Source organism: Pongo pygmaeus, chromosome 13 (assembly GCF_028885625.2).
Source record: "Pongo pygmaeus isolate AG05252 chromosome 13, NHGRI_mPonPyg2-v2.0_pri, whole genome shotgun sequence".
Taxonomy (NCBI): Eukaryota; Metazoa; Chordata; class Mammalia; order Primates; family Hominidae; genus Pongo; species Pongo pygmaeus.
This window is the reverse complement of record NC_072386.2, coordinates 34,728,498-34,747,077: the sequence shown is the minus strand read 5'-3', so window position 1 is coordinate 34,747,077 and position 18,580 is coordinate 34,728,498.

The following is an 18,580-nucleotide window of genomic DNA, read 5'->3' as shown; positions in this document are numbered from 1 at the left end:
CCACCATACCTGAGGTCCAAAGTAGGGGTATTACTAGCATAAGGTCTTATCACTAGTTAGTGCAAGAGCAGAGATTTAAATTCAGATTTTAGAAAAAAGAAGTAAGTAGACAAATATTGGAATATGTGACATGTAATTGATCAACTTGGTTTGTGAATTCATGTTAGGTATTGCATTCTGTATTATTTTCTGCCACAAAGGAAGGAAGGGAACATTTATGGAACATACAGATTTTGAGTCAGGCAAGCCTGGGCTCAAATTCTGTCCCACTACTTAATAGCAGAGTGATTTGGGGGTAATTACGAAACCTCTCAAGGACTCACTGCCATCATTGATAAAATGGGAATAATATTAAACTTCATAAGAATTTGCAAGACCATTTATAAAGAGGTTGGCAGAGTGCCTAAGTAATAGTAGACTTAGTGAGGACTCATCTGTAAAGCCTACACTCTCCCTGCCATACCATTGATCCTTCCTATTGGCAACATTGCTGTATTTGTAACTATGTATTTCCCTGTCATTCTAATAATAGTCACAAGATAATTTCCATTATGAGATATCAAAATTTCCAAGACCGCATGATAAGTTTGACCAATACAGTTAGAAATAAAGAAGAAAATGCCATTATATATTTGTAAAGTAAGATTTTAAATGAGATCATTGAAAGCCTGCTTGTTTATCTTTCAGAGACACTCAGCGATTCTTTTTTCTTCCAAGTAATGGATTATTATATATTTAATTGCTATTTTGAGAAAGGTATTCCTCCAAATGGGCATTAGGGAAACAGGACAGATTTTAATTAAACCATTTAGCACATACTGAATAACCCCATCAGGAGGCATGATAAAGGTACGCTTAATTGGCTCAGAAAGATGGTAGCAATGTGAGAACTTCAAACACAAAGTTAACTGCAGAGATAATTCTACATCTATCTCCTAATCAACAGCAAGGGAAACTACTAAACATTTAAATAGGCAAAGCAAGAAAATCAGAGAATAGGCCAGACTTTCATCTAATTTGTCTCCCAAAAAAGTTTCTTCAGGTGTGCACGTGTATTCTATTTTGGTGACAAGACTACATAAGGAAGGGACTGCTTTATTTCTAAGGCTGTCTGACAGCACATTTCCCTCAATACTTTGTACAGTGTGTATGGTAGTGTTTCTCATTCTATCATTCCCTTCATTCTTCCCTCTATCCCACCTAAAACTTAACATTTTTCTAAATATCAGTACCAGCATAGGCACATAAGAACAGGATGGAGAACAGGATTGTCTATCCCATGTTTCTATTTGTCTCCACCAGGCAATATAACAGGTCAGAAGACCAGGCAGACTGGTCAGAGAATGGGGCAGCATTGGACCAATTGCAGGACAGTTAAACAGCTAGCTAGCTAGATTGTAAAACAGCTATGTGAAGTCAACTAAGTTCTGAGGTCTGAAAACCAGAAGACCACAAAAGATCAAGTAAACGAATGATAGAATTGAAAGAGGTGGGTAAAAGTCAGCTCAGTTCCATTTCGCCAGAATATAGAGAATGGCTGTTGTGTGCCAGGACTTGTGATAGATTATGAAAATTTAGAATACAAAAGTAAAATAATTTCACACTTGTTTTTCTAAGCAGTATTACTACCAGAGGAAACATGTACATGAGCAGATTATAGCAAAACAGAATGGTAAGTCACGTGACAGAGCTTTGCATGAGGTGTTAGGGAGGCACATAGCATGGCCACCTATTCCACATTCCTTGATTTCACCGTTCATGATTATTGTTATGTTTGGGATACTAAGAATCCTGATGACATCATTCTTTTATCTTACTTGAGCTTTTCTAGCAAGAATGTTTTCAGTGTGAGTCCTTTTATAGCAAAACTTCTAACATCAGAATATCATTTCTATTTCTGTTTTTCATATATTTTAGTTTTGATTTTATAGCTTCCCTCTTTTTATATTTTTCTTCTGCCTTCTTGGAATTTTTAATGTAATCTTCTAATTCACATATTTATTCTTAAGTGTATCATCTTCTTTGATCAGTTACTATGTTCATCATTTCCACCAGTTTACTTTTCAGATTTCTTGTTCTTACTTATGTTACTAACATATTTTCTTATATTCTAAAGTATTACAGTTATTTTACATTATTGATCCATCCATTCCAGTGTTCAGATAGCTTATTGAGTTTGTCTTTCTTTAATAGTCCTTACAATCTTTATACATCTAGTTATCTTCCCTGGGTGCTCATTTCACCCTGATGGTATAGTTACTGTGTCTGGTAATGTGTACTACGGAATGCCTAAGGCCATGCCTTCCTCTCTGTATGTCCAAGTTAATTTAGAAAAAGAAAACAGGCTTAATTTCAGGAAAGAGAGCTCAGGACTAATATTTCTCTTTGCAATCCTCCACCAGGCAACTGCTGTGATTGGGATTTATCATCAATACCTTAGGAAGAAGCAGCACTGAGAAAAGGTTATTCGTCTAGTTTGTCACCTACAAACTTGGAGTTTAAAGAAAGGGGATGGAGAAGAGAGTGACTAAGTAGAGTTGGTCTCTTTACTTGAATAGGACTTTTAAACTGTGCTACTATTGTCTAGATACCAATACAGTAGCCTAGCCTGGACCAACAATTTAAGTGAACTTGGAAGCAAACTCTTATCCTGTCAGACTTCCACATAAGAATGTGCACTGACTGATACCTTCATTGTAGCCTTGTGAGGCCCTAAGCACAGGACCCGGCAAAGCCATGCCAGGACCCTTGACCCACAGAAATAATAAGCTAATGAATGTGTGTGTGTGTGTGTGTGTGTGTGTGTGTGTCTGTTTTAAGTCTCTGAGTTTGTGGTGATTTGTTACATAGCAATAGATAAACTGTTACAGCATTCCTTAAGATGGAATGACATGTAAATGAAAGAGATGTGAAAAAGCATGGCTATCTTTTGAATTTTTCAGCAGCTTCATATAGCTACACCATAGAGGACATGGTGGGAAAGTAAGAGCCCAGGATAATTAAGAACACACTATTTGCTGATCAGTGTGCCAGCTGTTTTTCAGGCATCTTTGTATCTTCTCTAAAACCTTGTGAGTTCAGTATCATTGTTGTGTTTTAAAAAATTGGGAACTTGACACAGGCAAACAGGCATGTGCTGAGATGTTGATTTCCATCAACAGAAAGAGCAAGAGTGAGACTTGGGGTGGCTGGCTTCAAACAGTTTCTTCCATTTACCCTAGTGTGCCATAAAAAAGCATTAATTTTTGTGCACCTTGATGTGAAAAAGTTTTGGAAGCACTTAGGCTAAGCAATTTAATTTATTTAAGGAATCTATCATTTTGCAAGTGGATGAAATGTCTTTCACACATAGACATATGACTCCAAACTTGTGTTTTTGCGTTGTATTGCACCGTTTAAAAGTAAAAGATGAGCTTGAGGGAGGAAGAGGCCAGGAGATTTAGGAACTTTTAAGCTATTTATATGGTATAATATAATCATTGAACTAGTACTATAAGCTAGGTATTGAGTTCAGTGCTTTAAATCTATTATCTCATTTAATTCTCACAACAAAACTGAGAGGTAAGAAACAAAATATACTCATTTTCAGGACAAGGTAACAAAGTCAGAGGGAAATTAAATAAGTTGCAGAAGGTATCAGGGTAATTAAATGATGGGAAATTTAACTTAATTTTATTAAATAATGGACAATTTAATTTAATTCAATTTTATGTCTGTCTAACTCTAAAGGCAGTAAATTTAACTCTAATATGAAATGACCTGAAATGGCCAAGGTCTGAATGTGATGTGGAAATCTAATTCACTGATTGTTTTTTCATAATATATCACATTGTATATGAAATGTTTACAAATTACATTTTGAAAATAACAGCTCTTTTTCATAAGGCAAAATGAAGTGAAAGGAGGTTTTATGCTGGGCATCTATTATTTTTTGTGTACTTAGATGTGTTTATGAAGTGCTGAAGAAACCAGGATGAGTTTCAAGATGGAGAATTGCAGGCAACTTATGGAAGAAAACTGCTTGTATGTTCTTATATATTCATAAAGATTGAAAATTTCTTGATCAGGATGGAAGTGGGGAGATATAAGGCCCTATTGATAATATAACAATCCCAAGTTAAAAGGGTAATTTAGACTGACAAAATATCTTTTGTTTGCTCTCTTAACCAACATGATAAATAATGTGATAACAATTCAGGCTCAGTGATGCTACCAGTTATGGCTTTTGTACTTAGAGCTAATTTTTCATTCTTTGGACTTTAGTTTACCCATAAATAAAATGGGAATATGATAGTACCCAACTCTTAGGGTTTTGTGATGATTAAATGATACACTATTATATATAAATTTTAGAGTTTCAAAAATGGGTGTGTTTTACTCTGGAAACTTAAAAGGTGCTTTATTTAATTTTAAGAAATACATGGCTGTTGTGTAGGCTTACTAAATGGTTTAGGTATTTATCCCATGAATTTGTGGGATTGTGCATCTGGGATACAATAATTTTTAAGTGTTTAGTTCTTTGAACAATTGTGCAGCATACATACAGACCTCTCTGCCTCCCTCTCTCCCAAATACAATCCACTGTGGGAAGCATGATTTGTAGCTAACAGTGAACATCAACTTGGTGAAAAAATAAATTTTTCTTACAATGAATTTCTCTCTTTAATAGGGATTTAATTTTGTTAAAAGTAATAACAACTAAATAAAGAATGTTTTCTTCATCCAGTGAGATCACTGGCTTTCTTAAATAACTGGTGATGCTCTAGTATGTCCATAATGGCAGATATCCAGATCCCAGTGTGACCGGCTTTAAATTTTGAGAAAACAGATATGCGCTATTCTGACTCATAGGTGGGAATTGAACAATGAGAACACATGGACACAGGAAGGGGAACATCACACTTCGGGGACTGTTGTGGGGTGGGGGGAGGGGGGAGGGATAGCATTGGGAGATATACCTAATGCTAGATGACGAGTTGGTGGGTGCAGCGCACCAGCATGGCACATGTATACATATGTAACTTACCTGCACATTGGGCACATGTACCATAAAACCTAAAGTATAATAATAATAATAATAATAATAATAATAATAAAAGAAAAAAAAATAAAAATTGCATAATAAATGATTTCATTATTGTATAATAAATTGATATATATTTAGAAAAAAAAAAAGAAAACAGATATGCGCATTAAAGGATAATGGTTTGATGAGGAAATATAAATAATCTCAACTAACCAGACTACATTGATTTTCATAGTACCATTGCAATAAATGAAAACAAATCTTGTGCTAATTTTAAAGATCATAGATGCTAAGAGGGGCCAGTTTAGAGAATAAAGTGATACAGTAAAACTGAAAAAAAAGGAGAAATTTCTTTTTCATTTTGTGTGAAAGACCAGTACTTAAAGATTGCAGGATCAATAGCACATTTCTGCTTGAATGAGAGACAGTTAGATCAGGAAAACATGACGTATAAACAAAAGAAAATGGACATAATTATTCTTGTATTATATTAATAAATATCGTGGTAAAATGGAAACTAGAATGGATATGTAAAATGACTAAAGGAACTGCAGTGATAAAATAAATTATTAATAGAAAATACCTTATGTTCAACTCATTAGTAGTATTTAGATCTCTGACCTACTTAGAAAGAAATAGTTTTTCTGTCTTAGTGTTCATAACTGCTGAACAGGCCAGGACTGGCAAGTATAACTGGGACAAGATTTCCTACAGTAAATCATTTAAGTTGCATGTAGTACCTATTATCAAAAAGCAAATGAAGAATTCATTTAATAGTGTATGCTGGTTAGGAATCTTCACTGAAACCTGATTTTCCCACCATGGAGTTTATATGCCTTCACCATCTGTAGTTCTCAAATTCAAGCCATGCTAATGCTAACAAAGTGGCTGGCTTGGCAGATCAATCAGAGAGGGAGCCTGGAGATTACCTACTTTGGAAAGGTAATTTAAAACTAAATCCACCTTTAGAAGTGAGTGTTCCATTTGTGTTTATAGGTTTCACTAGAGGGGAGCCCTACATATTAGAAGCATTTCCTTTTGTTTGCCAATAGCAGTGAAGACTAAGGCTAAAACCCAAAAGGATATGACTTAAACAAGAATGAGCATATGGCTGTCAAAGTTTTAATCACTAGGAAAGGAAAATATAGTTGCAGCTTGTAGATAAACAGCTCTGTTTTAGCAAAAGCCAGATGAGTACAAACTTGGTTGTAAGATAATTGGTAAAAAATGTCAGCCCTTTAAAGGAGCATATCAGTTTTGCATGCTCAATATAACAACAACAACAACTCACCTAAGGAGAGGTGAGTCTAACAGGAAAAATTCAAGCAGCAGAAAAATTTGGTACAATAATCTCCTATGAACTAAATTACCTGAAGTATTTTATCAGTATCTGTCAAAGAGTTAAGAGGCAGGAATTCTGGCACTGCATTTAAAAATGGTTTGGCACGGTCATTGCCAATGATACTAAAACTTCTAAAGGGATGAGGAAACAATTTCTTGAACAATTTTGGAGAATCATAGGATTCATACTATACTGGAATTCTCATGGTAAAATTGTCAATCCCCTGGTGATTTTTCCAACTTTCAACATAAAATTGCAGGTCTATTTTGAAATAGGAGCAAAGTGCAATCTGTCTTTACAAGAGCTAAAATGTTTGCAAGTTTCATAATGTTATCTTATTTCCTGACTGTACATATTCCTTTGGAATCTTTGACCAAAATCCATTATTTACTTGTAAAAAGTTAAAGGCTCAATGATAAAATACACAGTACTCCTAAATGTGCTGGTCAAATAGACTCAAGAAAACTTGATATGCTTTCATTTAACAACAACAACAACAACAACAAAAAACTACTTGAACAAGTGTGGACCATTTTTCAGCAAATATTTTTTTAAAAGCCTACTTTTGACTAGGCAGGCATTGTTCTTTGTGTGAAGCTGTAAACTTGAACTTTGTTATATATTTACTATCATGATGTTTCTCATGTCTTAGCTTCATAGCCTGTCTTCCCTCCCTCCATCACTCCCTCCCTCCCTCCTTCCTTCCATCCTTCCTTCTTTCCTTCCCTCCCTCCTTCCCTCCTTCCCTTCCTCCCTTCCCCCCTCCCCTATCCTTCCGTTTCCTTCCCTTCCCTTCCGTTCCGTTTCTTTCATGCGCTTCCATGTGAAGAGACCACCAAACAGGCTTTGTGTGGGCAACAGGCTGTTTATTTCACCTGGGTGCAGGTGGGCTGAGTCCAAAAAGAGAGTCAGGGAAGGGAGATAGGGGTGGGGCCGTTTTATAGAATTTGGATAGGTAAAGGAAAAAGGGGGGTTGTTCTCTGGTTGGAGGAGTGGGGGTCACAAGGTGCTCAGTAGGGGAGCTTTTGAGCCAGGATGAGCCAGGAGAAGGAATTTCACAAGATAATGTCATCAGTTAAGGCAGGAACAGACCATTTTCACTTCTTTTGTGGTGGAATGTCATCAGTTAAGGCAGGAACCGGCCATCTGGATGTGTATGTGCAGGTCACAGGGGATATGATGGCTTAGCTTGGGCTCAGAGGCCTGACATTCCTGTCTTCTTATATTAATAAGAAAAATAAAATGAAATAGTGGTAAAGTGTTGGGACGGTTAAATTTTTTGGGGGGTGGTATGGAGAGTTAATGGGGCGATGTTTCTCAGGGCTGCTTCGAGCGGGATTAGGGGCAGCATGGGAACCTAGAGTGGGAGAGATTAAACTGAAGGAAGATTTTGTGGTAAGGGGTGGTATTATGGGGTTGTTAGGAGAAACATTTGTCATTTAGAATTATTGGTGATGGCCTGGATACAGTTTTGTATGAATTGAAAAACTAAATGGAATAAGAGAAGGAGAAAAACAGGTATTAAAGGACTAAGAATTGGGAGGACCTAGGACATCTAATTAGAGAGTGCCTAAGAAGGTTCAGCAAAGCCTTGCAAGCAAAGATGATTTATATACTTTAAGAGTTAAGAGTGGCGATTTGGGGATAGCACCAGGAGATATCAGCTTTGATGGCTTGGAGAAACAGTGAAAACTGGCAGTGTAAACAAGAGCAGGGCAGGTATGAGTAATTGAGAATGGTGAATAGGAGTATGACTAGACAGAAGATAGTAGAGATGGCAAGTTTTTTAGGGTACAGTCCAAGTTGGTCTAGTGTCTGGAATGAGACTGGGGCCTAACAAAAAGAGTGTCTATACAGGAGCTCAAATGGGCTGTACCTTGTAGCATTCTGAGGACAGGCCTGAATTCTGAGAAGGGAAAGTGGTAAAAGTATTGTCCAGTCCTTTTTAAGTTGGTGGCTAAGCTTGGTGAGGTGTGTTTTTAAAAGACCATTAGTCTGTTCTCCTTTCCTGAAGACTGAGGACTGTAAGGGATATAAAGGTTTCACTGAATACTAAGAGCCTGAAAAAATGCTTGGCTGATTTGACTAATAAAGGCCGGTCTGCTATCGGACTGTATAGAGGTGGGAAGGCCAAACCGAGGAATTATGTCTGACAGAAGGGAAGAAATGATCGTGGTGGCCTTCTTAGACACTGTGGGAAAGGCCTCTACTTATCCAGTGAAAGTGTCTACCTAGACCAAGAGGTATTTTAGTTTCCTAACTCGGGGCATGTTGAGTAAAGCTAATTTGCCAGTCCTGGGCGGGGGAAAATCCCTGAGCTTGATGTGTAGGGAAGGGAGGGGCCTGAATAATCCCTGAGAAGTAGTAGAATAGCAAATTTGCCAGTCCTGGTTGGGGACAAATCCCTGAGCTTGATGTGTAGGGAAGGGAGGGGCCTGAATAATCCCTGAGAAGTAGTAGAATAGCAGATTTGCCAGTCCTGGGTGGGGACAAATCCCCGAGCTTGATGTGTAGGGAAGGGAGGGGGCCTGAATAATCCCTGAGGAATAGTAGAATAGCAGATGGAACACTGAGAAGTTATTTCCTTGAGGATATATTTCCACAATGGAAAGGAAATGAGAGGTTCTAAGAGGCGGGCTAGTGGCTTGTACTATAGCATAGCCTGCCTTTGCTGGTGTGTGGCGATTAGGCCTGGTGGAACTGCCATCAATAAACCAAGTGTGATCAGGGTGAGAAACAGGGAAGAAGGAAATGGGGTGAACGTCAGGTGGATCAGAGAGATGCAGTCATGAGGGTCAGGTGTGGTATCAGGAATAATATGGGAGGCCGGATTGAAGTCCCGGCCGGGAACAATGGTAATTGTGGGAGACTCAACAAAGAGTGAGTACAGCTGAAGGAGCTGGGGAGCAGAAAGTATATGCATCAGGTGTGAGGAAGAAAATAGATTTTGGAAATTATGAGAGCTGTAGAGAGTGAGTTGAGCATAGTTTGTGATTTTAAGGGCCTCTAAAAGTATTAGGGCGGCAGGAGCTGCTGCACGGAGACATGATGGCTAGCCTAAAACAGTAAGGTCAAGTTGTTTGGACAGAAAGGCTACAGGGTGCGGTCCTGGCTCTTGTGTAAGAATTCTGACCACACTAACCATGCCTAGGAAGGAAAGGAGTTGTTTTGTAAGGGATTGAGGTTTGGGAGATTAGCTGGACACAATCAGCAGGGAGAGCACATGTGTTTTTATGAGAATTATGCTGAGATAGGTAACAGATGAGGATGAAATTTGGGCTTGACTGAAGTAATGGGGGCTGTCTGTGAAGGCCTTGCAGCAGTACAGCTCAGGTAATTTGCTGAGCCTAATGGGTGTCAGGGTCAGTCCAAGTGAAAGCGAAGAGAGGCTGGGATGTTTGAGATCCAGAAAGCATGTTTGAGATCCAGAACAGAATAATGGGTTGTAGAGGGAGGTATTGAGGATAGGAGAGTATATGGGTTTGGCAACACAAGGTCGATAGGCAAAACAATTTGGTTGATAAGGCACAGATCCTGAACTAACCTGTAAGTCTTGTCTGGTTTTAGGACAGGTAAAATGGGGAAATTGTAAGAGGAGTTTATAGGCTTTAAAAGGCCATGCTGTAACAGGCGAGTGATAACAGGCTCTAATCCTTTTAAAGCATACTGTGGGATGGGATATTGGCATCGAGCAGGGTAAGAGTGATTAGGTTTTAATGGGATGGTAAGGGGTGCATGATTAGTCACTAAGGAGGGAGTAGAGGCGTCTTATACTTGTAGGTTAAGGTGGGGAGATACAAGGGGAGGATGTGAAGGAGGCTTTGAACTGGGGGAAAAGGCAGCAATTAGGTGTGGCTGTAGCCCAGGAGTAGTCAGGGAAGCAGATAATTTACTTAAAGTGTCTCAGCCTAATAAGGGAACTGGGCAGGTGGGGATAATTAAAAAAGAGTGCAAAAAGAATGTTTTCTAAGTTGGCACTAGAGTTGGGGAGTTTTAAGAGGTTTAGAAGCCTGGCCGTCAATACCCACAACAGTTACGGAGGCAAGGGAAACAGGCTCTTGAAAAGAAGGTAATGTGGAGTGGGTAGCCTCCGTATTGATTAAGAAGGGGACGGACTTACCCTCCACTGTGAGAGTTACCCAAAGCTCGGCATCCATGATGGTCATCTAGGGGCTTCCGAGGTGATCAGGCAGCATCAGTCTTCAGCTGCTAAGCCGAGAAGATCTGAGAAGTAGTCAGTCAGCCTTGGGCCAGAGTTCAGGGGCTCTGGGAGTGGCTGCCAGGTAAGTTGAACAGTCTGATTTTCAGTGAGGTCCCACACAGATGGGACGCGGCTTAGGAGGAATCCCAGGCTGCAGGCATTCCTTGGCCTGGTGGCCAGATTTCTGGCCCTTGTAGCAAGCTCCTGGGGGAGGCGGGCCTGGAGGAACACTTTGCCACTGTGATTTAGGCGTTTGGAAGTTCTTGTGTGCTGGAGATGTGGCTGGGGTTTGTCTCACAGTGGAGGCAAGGAATTGTACACCTTGAAGGCGAGGTTAATTAAATACTGTTGTGGGGTTTGAGGGCTGGAATTTAATTTTTGGAGTTTTATTTAATGTTGGGAGCAGATTGGGTAATAAAATATACATTGAGAATAAGATGGTTTTTTGACCTTTTAGGGTCTATGGCTGTAAAGCATCTCAGTGTTGCTGCCAAACGAGCTATGAACTGGGCTAGGTTTTTATATTTGGTGAAAAAGAGCCTAAACCCTATCTGATCTGGGATAAAGAGAAAGGAGCATTAACCTTGACTAGGCCTTTAGCTCCAGCCACCTTTTTAAGAGGATATTGCTGGGCAGGTGGGGGAAGTCTAGTCATGGAATGAAACTGTAAGCCGGACGGGGTGTGAGGAGAGGAGGTGATAAAAGGATTATAGGGTGGAGGAGCAGAGGCTGAGGAAGAATTGGGACCTAGCTCAGCCTGGTGAGAAGGGGAGAGGTTAGATGGTTCTGTAGAAAAGGAAGATTAGAAAGACTCAGCGATGCTTGGGGTTGGGACTGAGGGGACAGGTGGGAGGGAAAGAAGGAAGATTTGGGACGAGCTGCATTGGGAACAGAGACTAGGGAGCGACCGATGTGTAAAAGAACACCTGGACATCAGGCACCTCAGACCATTTGCCCATTTTATGTCAAGAATTATTTAGATCTTGTAGGATGGAAAAATTGAAAGTGCTGTTTTCTGGCTGTTTGGAACTACTGTTGAGTTTGTATTGGGGTCAAGCAGCATTGCAGAAGAAAATAAGATGCTTAGAGTTTAGGTCAGGTGAGAGTTGAAGAGGTTTTAAGTTCTTAAGAACACAGGCTAAGGGAGAAGAAGGAGGAATGGAAGGTGGAAGTTTGCCCATAGTGAAGGAGGCAAGCCCAGAGAAGAGTAGAGACATGGAGAAGGGGTGGGGGGTTCTTGCCCTCCAAAAAAGCAGAGAAGGGGTTGGGGCATGGAGATAAGAGGTCAGGACATGGAAATAAGGGATCGGGGCACAGAGATGAGAGGTCGGGGCATGGAAATAAGGGATCAGGGCACAGAGATAAGAGGTCGGGGTGCAGAAATAAGGGATCAGGGCACAGAGATAAGAGTCTGGGGTTCCTGCCCCTCCCCCAGAAAAGTGGGACTTGCCACTAAGGGTGAAGGACCAAGGCAGGTGTCCCTGCGTGGTCTGACACCTCTAAAACCTGGGTGAATAATCAGAGAGGCATCCCTGCAATGATTAAATACCAAGGGAAGGCTGCCTTCCCTAGTCCGTGACCGGCACCGGAGTTTTGGATCCATGGATAAAACATGTCTCCTTTGCCTCTACCAGAAAATGAAAGGAATTGAAATTAAGAGAATGGAGAGATTGAAGTGTGGTGCCAAGATTGAAAGGAGAAAAAGGTTGAGGGATAGTGAGGGAGGTTGGAGAAGAGAGTAAAAAGAGGCTGCTTACCGGATTTGAAATTGGTGAGATGTTTCTTGGGCTGGTCAGTCTGAGGACCTGAGGACGTAGGTGGATCTTTCTCATGGAGCAAAGAGCAGGACAGGGGATTGATCTCCCAAGGGAGGTCCCCCCATCTGAGTCACGGCACCAAATTTCATGCGCGTCCATGTGAAGAGACCACCAAACAGGCTTTGTGTGAGAAACAAGGCTGTTTATTTCACCTGTGTGCAGGCGGGCTGAGTCTGAAAAGAGAGTCAGCAAAGGGAGACAGGAGTGGGGCTGTTTTATAGGATTTGGGTAGGTGAAGGAAAAAGGGGGGTTGTTCTCTGGTTGGAGGAGTGGGGGTCACAAGGTGCTCAGTAGGGGAGCTTTTGAGCCAGGATGAGCCAGGAGAAAGAATTTCACAAGATAGTGTCATCAGTTAAGGCAGGAACAGGCCATTTTCACTTCTTTTGTGGTGGAATGTCATCAGGTAAGGCAGGAACCAGTCATCTGGATGTGTATGTGCAGGTCACAGGGGATATGATGGCTTAGCTTGGGCTCAGAGGCCTGACACTTTCCACAGATATTTGAAGTTTCATATGCCATGCACTAGCTGAATGAAACATAGACTTGGCCATTTCAAAGCTCACAGTGGGAATTGATATGTAAACACCAAAGTATGATACCAAAAGTATGAAAATTAGATTCACAAGCTAAAATATTAACTACAGACTAAAAAGCAAAAGGCTCAAACAAACACACAAAAATACCACATATTTAGGTTGAAAGATGCTAAAATGATTAAGCCAATCTTACCGACATGGAATATTCATGCATTAGACTGGAGAAGGTGCAGATACAGATGCTACACTAGAGATTATATATAAAAGAATTCTCAGAGGTGTTGCATTAATTTCCTATTATTGCCATAACAAATTACCATAAATTCATTACCTTAAAACAGCATGCATTTATTATTTCATAGTCTATAGTTCAGAAATTTGGCATGGGTTTCCCAGAGCTAAAATCAAGGCACTGTCAGGGCTATGTTCTCTTCTGGACATACTGATTTCCTTTCTTTTGGATGTATACCCAGTAATGCTGACTGCTGGATCATATGGTAGTTCTACTTTTTTATTTTTTGATGAACCTTTATATTGTTTGCCTTACAGCTGTATGAATTTACATTCCCACTTACAATGTGCAAAGTAGCCCTTTTCTTCACATCCTCCCAACACTTGTTTTCTTTTGTCTTATTGTTAATAGCCGTTCTAATAGGTGTGAGGTGATAGCTAATTATGGTTTTATTTATTTTTATTTTTATTTATTTATTTATTTATTTTTGAGATGGAGTCTTGCTCTGTCACCCAGGCTAGAGTGCAGTGGTACAATCTTGGCTTATTGCAACCTCCGCCTCCCAGGTTCAAGCAATTCTCCTACCTCAGCTTCCCGAGTAGCTGGGATTACAGGTGCGTGCCACTGCACCCAGCTAATTTTTGTATTTTTAGTAGAGATGGGATTCCACCATCTTGGCCAGGCTGGTTTCAAAACTCCTGACCTCGTGATTGGCCTGCCTTGGCCTCCCAAAGTGCTGGGATTACAGACATGAGCCACCATGCCCAGCTTCATTGTCGTTTTAATTTGCCATTCCCAGATACTTAGTGATGTTGAACAATTATTCATATACATGTTGGCCATTTGTATGTCTCTTTTTGAGAAATGCCTATTCAGGTCCTTCACCCATTTTTAAATTGGCTTATTTCTTTTCTTGCTATTGAGTTGTTTAAATTTCTTATATATTTTATACATTAATACATTAACAGATTTATAGTTTGGAAACGTTTTCTCATGCTCTGTGGATTGTCTCTTCACTGTTGATTTTTTTTCTTGGCTGTGCAAAAGCATTTGCTCATTGTAATCCCATTTATCTATTTTTCCTGTTGTTGTTTTTGCTTTTGGAGTTATATTTAAGAATTATTGCCCAGATCAATGTCATGGAGCTTTTGTCCTATGTTTTCTTCCAATAATTTTATAGTTTTGGGTCTTACATTTAAGTCTTAAACCCATTTTGACTTCATTTTTTGTATATGTTGTGAGATAAAGGTCCAATTTCATTCTTCTGCATGTGGATATCTGGTTTTCCCAATACCATTTGTAAAACAGACTATTCTGTTCCCATTGTGTATCTTGGAATCATTGTCAAAAATCAATTGACTGTATATGTGTGGGTCTATTTATGGGCTTTGCATTCTGTTCCAGTGGGCTATGTGTCTGTTTTTATGCCAGTACCCTGTTTTAAGGCTACTAAAAACTTTGTAGTATATTTTGAAGTCAGGCAATGTGATGCTCCCAGATATATTTATTTTGTTCAAGATTGCTTTGACTATTAGGGGTCTTTTTTGTGTTCCATACAAATTTTAGAATTGTTTTTTCTTATTCTGTGCAGAATGTCATTTGTATTTTGATAGGGATTGCACTGTGTCTGTAAATTGCTTTGAGTAATATGGATATTTTAACAATATTAATTCTTCCAATCCATGAACATAGAATACTTTTCATTTATTTGTGTCTTCTTCAATTCTTTCATCAGTGTTGTATAGTAGTCAGAATATAGGTCTCCCCACTCTTTGGTTAAATTTATTTCTTTTTTTGTAGCTATTGTATATGGTATTATTTTCTTGATTCCTTTTTCTGATAGTTCTGTGGTAGTATATAGAAATACTATGCATTTTGTATGTTAATTTTGTATTCTGAAGCTTTACTAAAGTTGTTTATTAGTTCTAATGGTATTTTAGTGAAGTATTTAGGGTTTTCGATGTACACTCTATATGATTCTATATATATTTTCTGTCATTCACAAACAGGGACAATTTAAGTTTGCCCCTTCCAAGTTTGATGCCTTTTATTTCTTTCTCTAATTGCCCAATTCCTCTGGCGGCTAATAAAACTCTGCCTGGGATTTTCTAATACTCTCCTTCAGTATTCATCAGGTCTCAGTCCAAGTGTTACCTCATTAGAAAAAGATTCTCCATCTAATTCAATTAGAAAAAAATTTTCATCTAATTGAATTACCATATAATTCAAAATAACCTCCCTATTCAATCTCTATCCCTTCATTCTTTAAAATTTTCCTTACATCTCTTATCATTCTTTTGTTCACTTTTCTGTTCTCTTGTATACGCTCTTCTGGTATCCCATCTTCCTCTACAGTGTAAACTTGTTGAGGACAAGAACTTCATTGCATACGTTGTTCATTATTGTGCCCCAAATACCGAGTCCATGGTTGGCACGCAATAAATATTTGTTTAACTAAAGCATAGCTTGTATTTAGGGGAAGTTAAGCCAGTTATTGGATAGATGTCGTGCCATTGGTAATATTTCAATGAAGGTAAGATTGCATCTGCAATATTATATTATTCTCTAAAGTCTGAACAAAGAGATACTTTGATGATGATTTTATTCATAAACGTATGTCTTCTTCTCCACCAATACTGGGACAGAGATTTGCATATAATTGGCACTCCATTAAAATTGCTTGCATTGTTTCAGGCTAGGGTGAATACATGGTAGCTGTAATAAAACCTCTCAACCACAACATAATCCGAATAGAACCAACCTTCAGAGATAGAGGAAGATGATCCCAATTGTCTAGTGATTGCAAAATTATATTAACCTTAGGTAAAGTCCATTGTGTATAAATTAGGGTAGAAGCTTAGTGTAGGAGAATGAACAATAGTTTTAGTGTCAGAAAATGTGAATTAAATTCCCAGCTTACCTTATTACTAGACCTATGACTTGAGGAAGTTTTGTGGGTTTTTTCTCTTTTGTTTATGTCTCTGAACTTTGGTTTCCTGAATAGGATAGAGCCGAATATTTAGGTGACATTAGTGAAAAGAGAAAATGTGAGGGGGATGCATAATCCCATTTGGGAAACTGTGGATATTCTTGGAACAGAAAAAAAAGATTAGTGAGGTTTTGAATCTTTCCACTTATCTTGGTAAGGATTATATGCCAAAGACTAGTTATTGTGGCCATACTCCTTTTCCATTAGTGGCATTGGAGAACCAGAAACATGGGATCCAAAGAGAAACTTAGCAATGTTAAGTCATGTTAATAATAACTTAATTTTTGTTTGCCACCCTACCCCCACCAAAAAAAAAAAAAAAAGGTTATAATGTGATTGTCACAACAGCATGGGGCTGTACTGAGCTTTTTGTCATGATATTAAATATGCTTCTCTATTAGAAAAAGATTTCTGGTCTAAGGACCCAAGTAGATCATATAAACAGAAGTGTGCTGTTATGGTGGAGGCATATTCATATTGGTTCTGCATTCACAGTGAACATTTGTACCCAACTCCTAAGACTTGCTAGAAATCAAATGTGTTTAAATTGAGCGTACTCAGATAGAAAGATATTCTGAAATTTCTCAGCTCTTTTCTCTATATTGTTGAAAATTATCTTTTACAATGCAAAGCCTCTTTAACTTGTAAAATATATCATTATACTTTGCTTTGAGTAATGTGCAAGTTAATGTCCCTCCCATTCCAATCATAACAATCCCTCAGCCAACTGTAAAAGATGCTTTAATGATTATTTTCTTCACTTAATGTCTTTTTTCATCTTGGGTTAGACAAGTAGAGCTGGAGTGCCTTGCCTATGCGCTATCATTTGTTTTAAAGATTCTTGGGGAGTTAAAAATAAAAGAAATTTAGAAAAAAGAAAGTTGAAAGTTAAATGACTGTATTAACATAGTACTAACCAGTAAATTAAGAGTGCAATGCAATAAAACAAAATTTCAAATTCAAAATGGCTTATGTCATGAAAACCTTAAGGTATTCTAAATTTTCACTGTATACAAAATTGTACAATTAGCAAGGAATAATGTGCTAATGGGTTTTAAATATTCATTTTAGGCTTATAGTTTTCAGTTTATACATTTTTTGGAGAGCTTCAATACATAAATACCACAACAATTCATTTAAAATGGTATTTTTTAGTTTCCTAAATGATTTGGATGCTCAAGTCTCTTTCTATAAAAGAATTTCTTAGTATAATAATTAGGCAATAGTTAAATTCATTCCAAATGCCTAGTAAAATTTCTCCTAACTATTAATTATATCTTAATAAAAGCTTCCAAGTGAACCAAAATTTTATGTTTCAAAGGGTTATAATTTTACTGATCGTATAAAAAGAAGCTAAGTTAAAGACAGCAAACCTACTGGATAAATGGAATTCTGATCTCATTCTCTTTTGTGCCTAAGTGTGCCAGAGAAAGAGTGAAAATAATGAGATTGGTGTTAGGGAAAATGTTTTTATTTGTGGGCACGTGATGGATTTCTCTTGATCTTTTCCATTTTGCTGTCTTTTCCTCCTGGATTCTGACATTACTAAATATTCTGGTACCATTCTATCCACCTCCAGCTCATTAATCAAACTGTAAGTTTCATAAGTTTAGAGGTTGTTTATTATTATTTCAGTATCTCCAACAGTATATATAACATATCTATTATTTAGCTACTTGACACTTAAATATGTATATGTGCACGTGTGTATACATGTATTTACATATGTGCACATGTGTATGTGTATTGTATAATAATAGAAAATTTTCTGGTCTTTGTCCCAGATTCCTGGGATAGAACTTCTAAACCCCAGACATTTCTTAAGGAAGAGGAGTATTTGTGTTGTTCATGATAGTCTCTGGGCTTATGCTTATAAGGTCACTTATGGTGGACTTTTAGATAGATAGCTTATGTTAACAAGGTAGCTCAGGATGAAGGCAGACTATGCCAGAAAAACCAACCATGTAATTAGAAGATTGGTGCTTTGAACCAGATGATATCAGTTCAACCTCTGGGCAAGAGAGATAGGTTGGAGATTGAGTTAAATCCTGTGGCCAATGATCCAATCAATTGCACTGCATAGCAAGACTCCAGTAAAAACTCTGGACACTGGGGCTCAGATGAGCTTCTTGGTTGGGAACATATCAATGTGCTGGGAGGGTGACATGGTCCTGATTCCATGGAGGGAGGGCCTTCAAGACCCTCCTAGACCTCTTCCTCTGGCATCTAAAATGAGAGCAGTCTTGTTGGGGACTATGCCCTTGATCTGTGGGATCTGCACTAACTCTGGGAAGTTACTGACATAGTTGACTTGCAGTATTAGATAATCTATGTTAAATATGTGTGTTAAGATATATGAATATTTCTATCTTAGAGTCTCTAATTAATAGTGGCAGCAAAGATTCTCAATCCTTATGGTTTGGAATAGAGATTTACA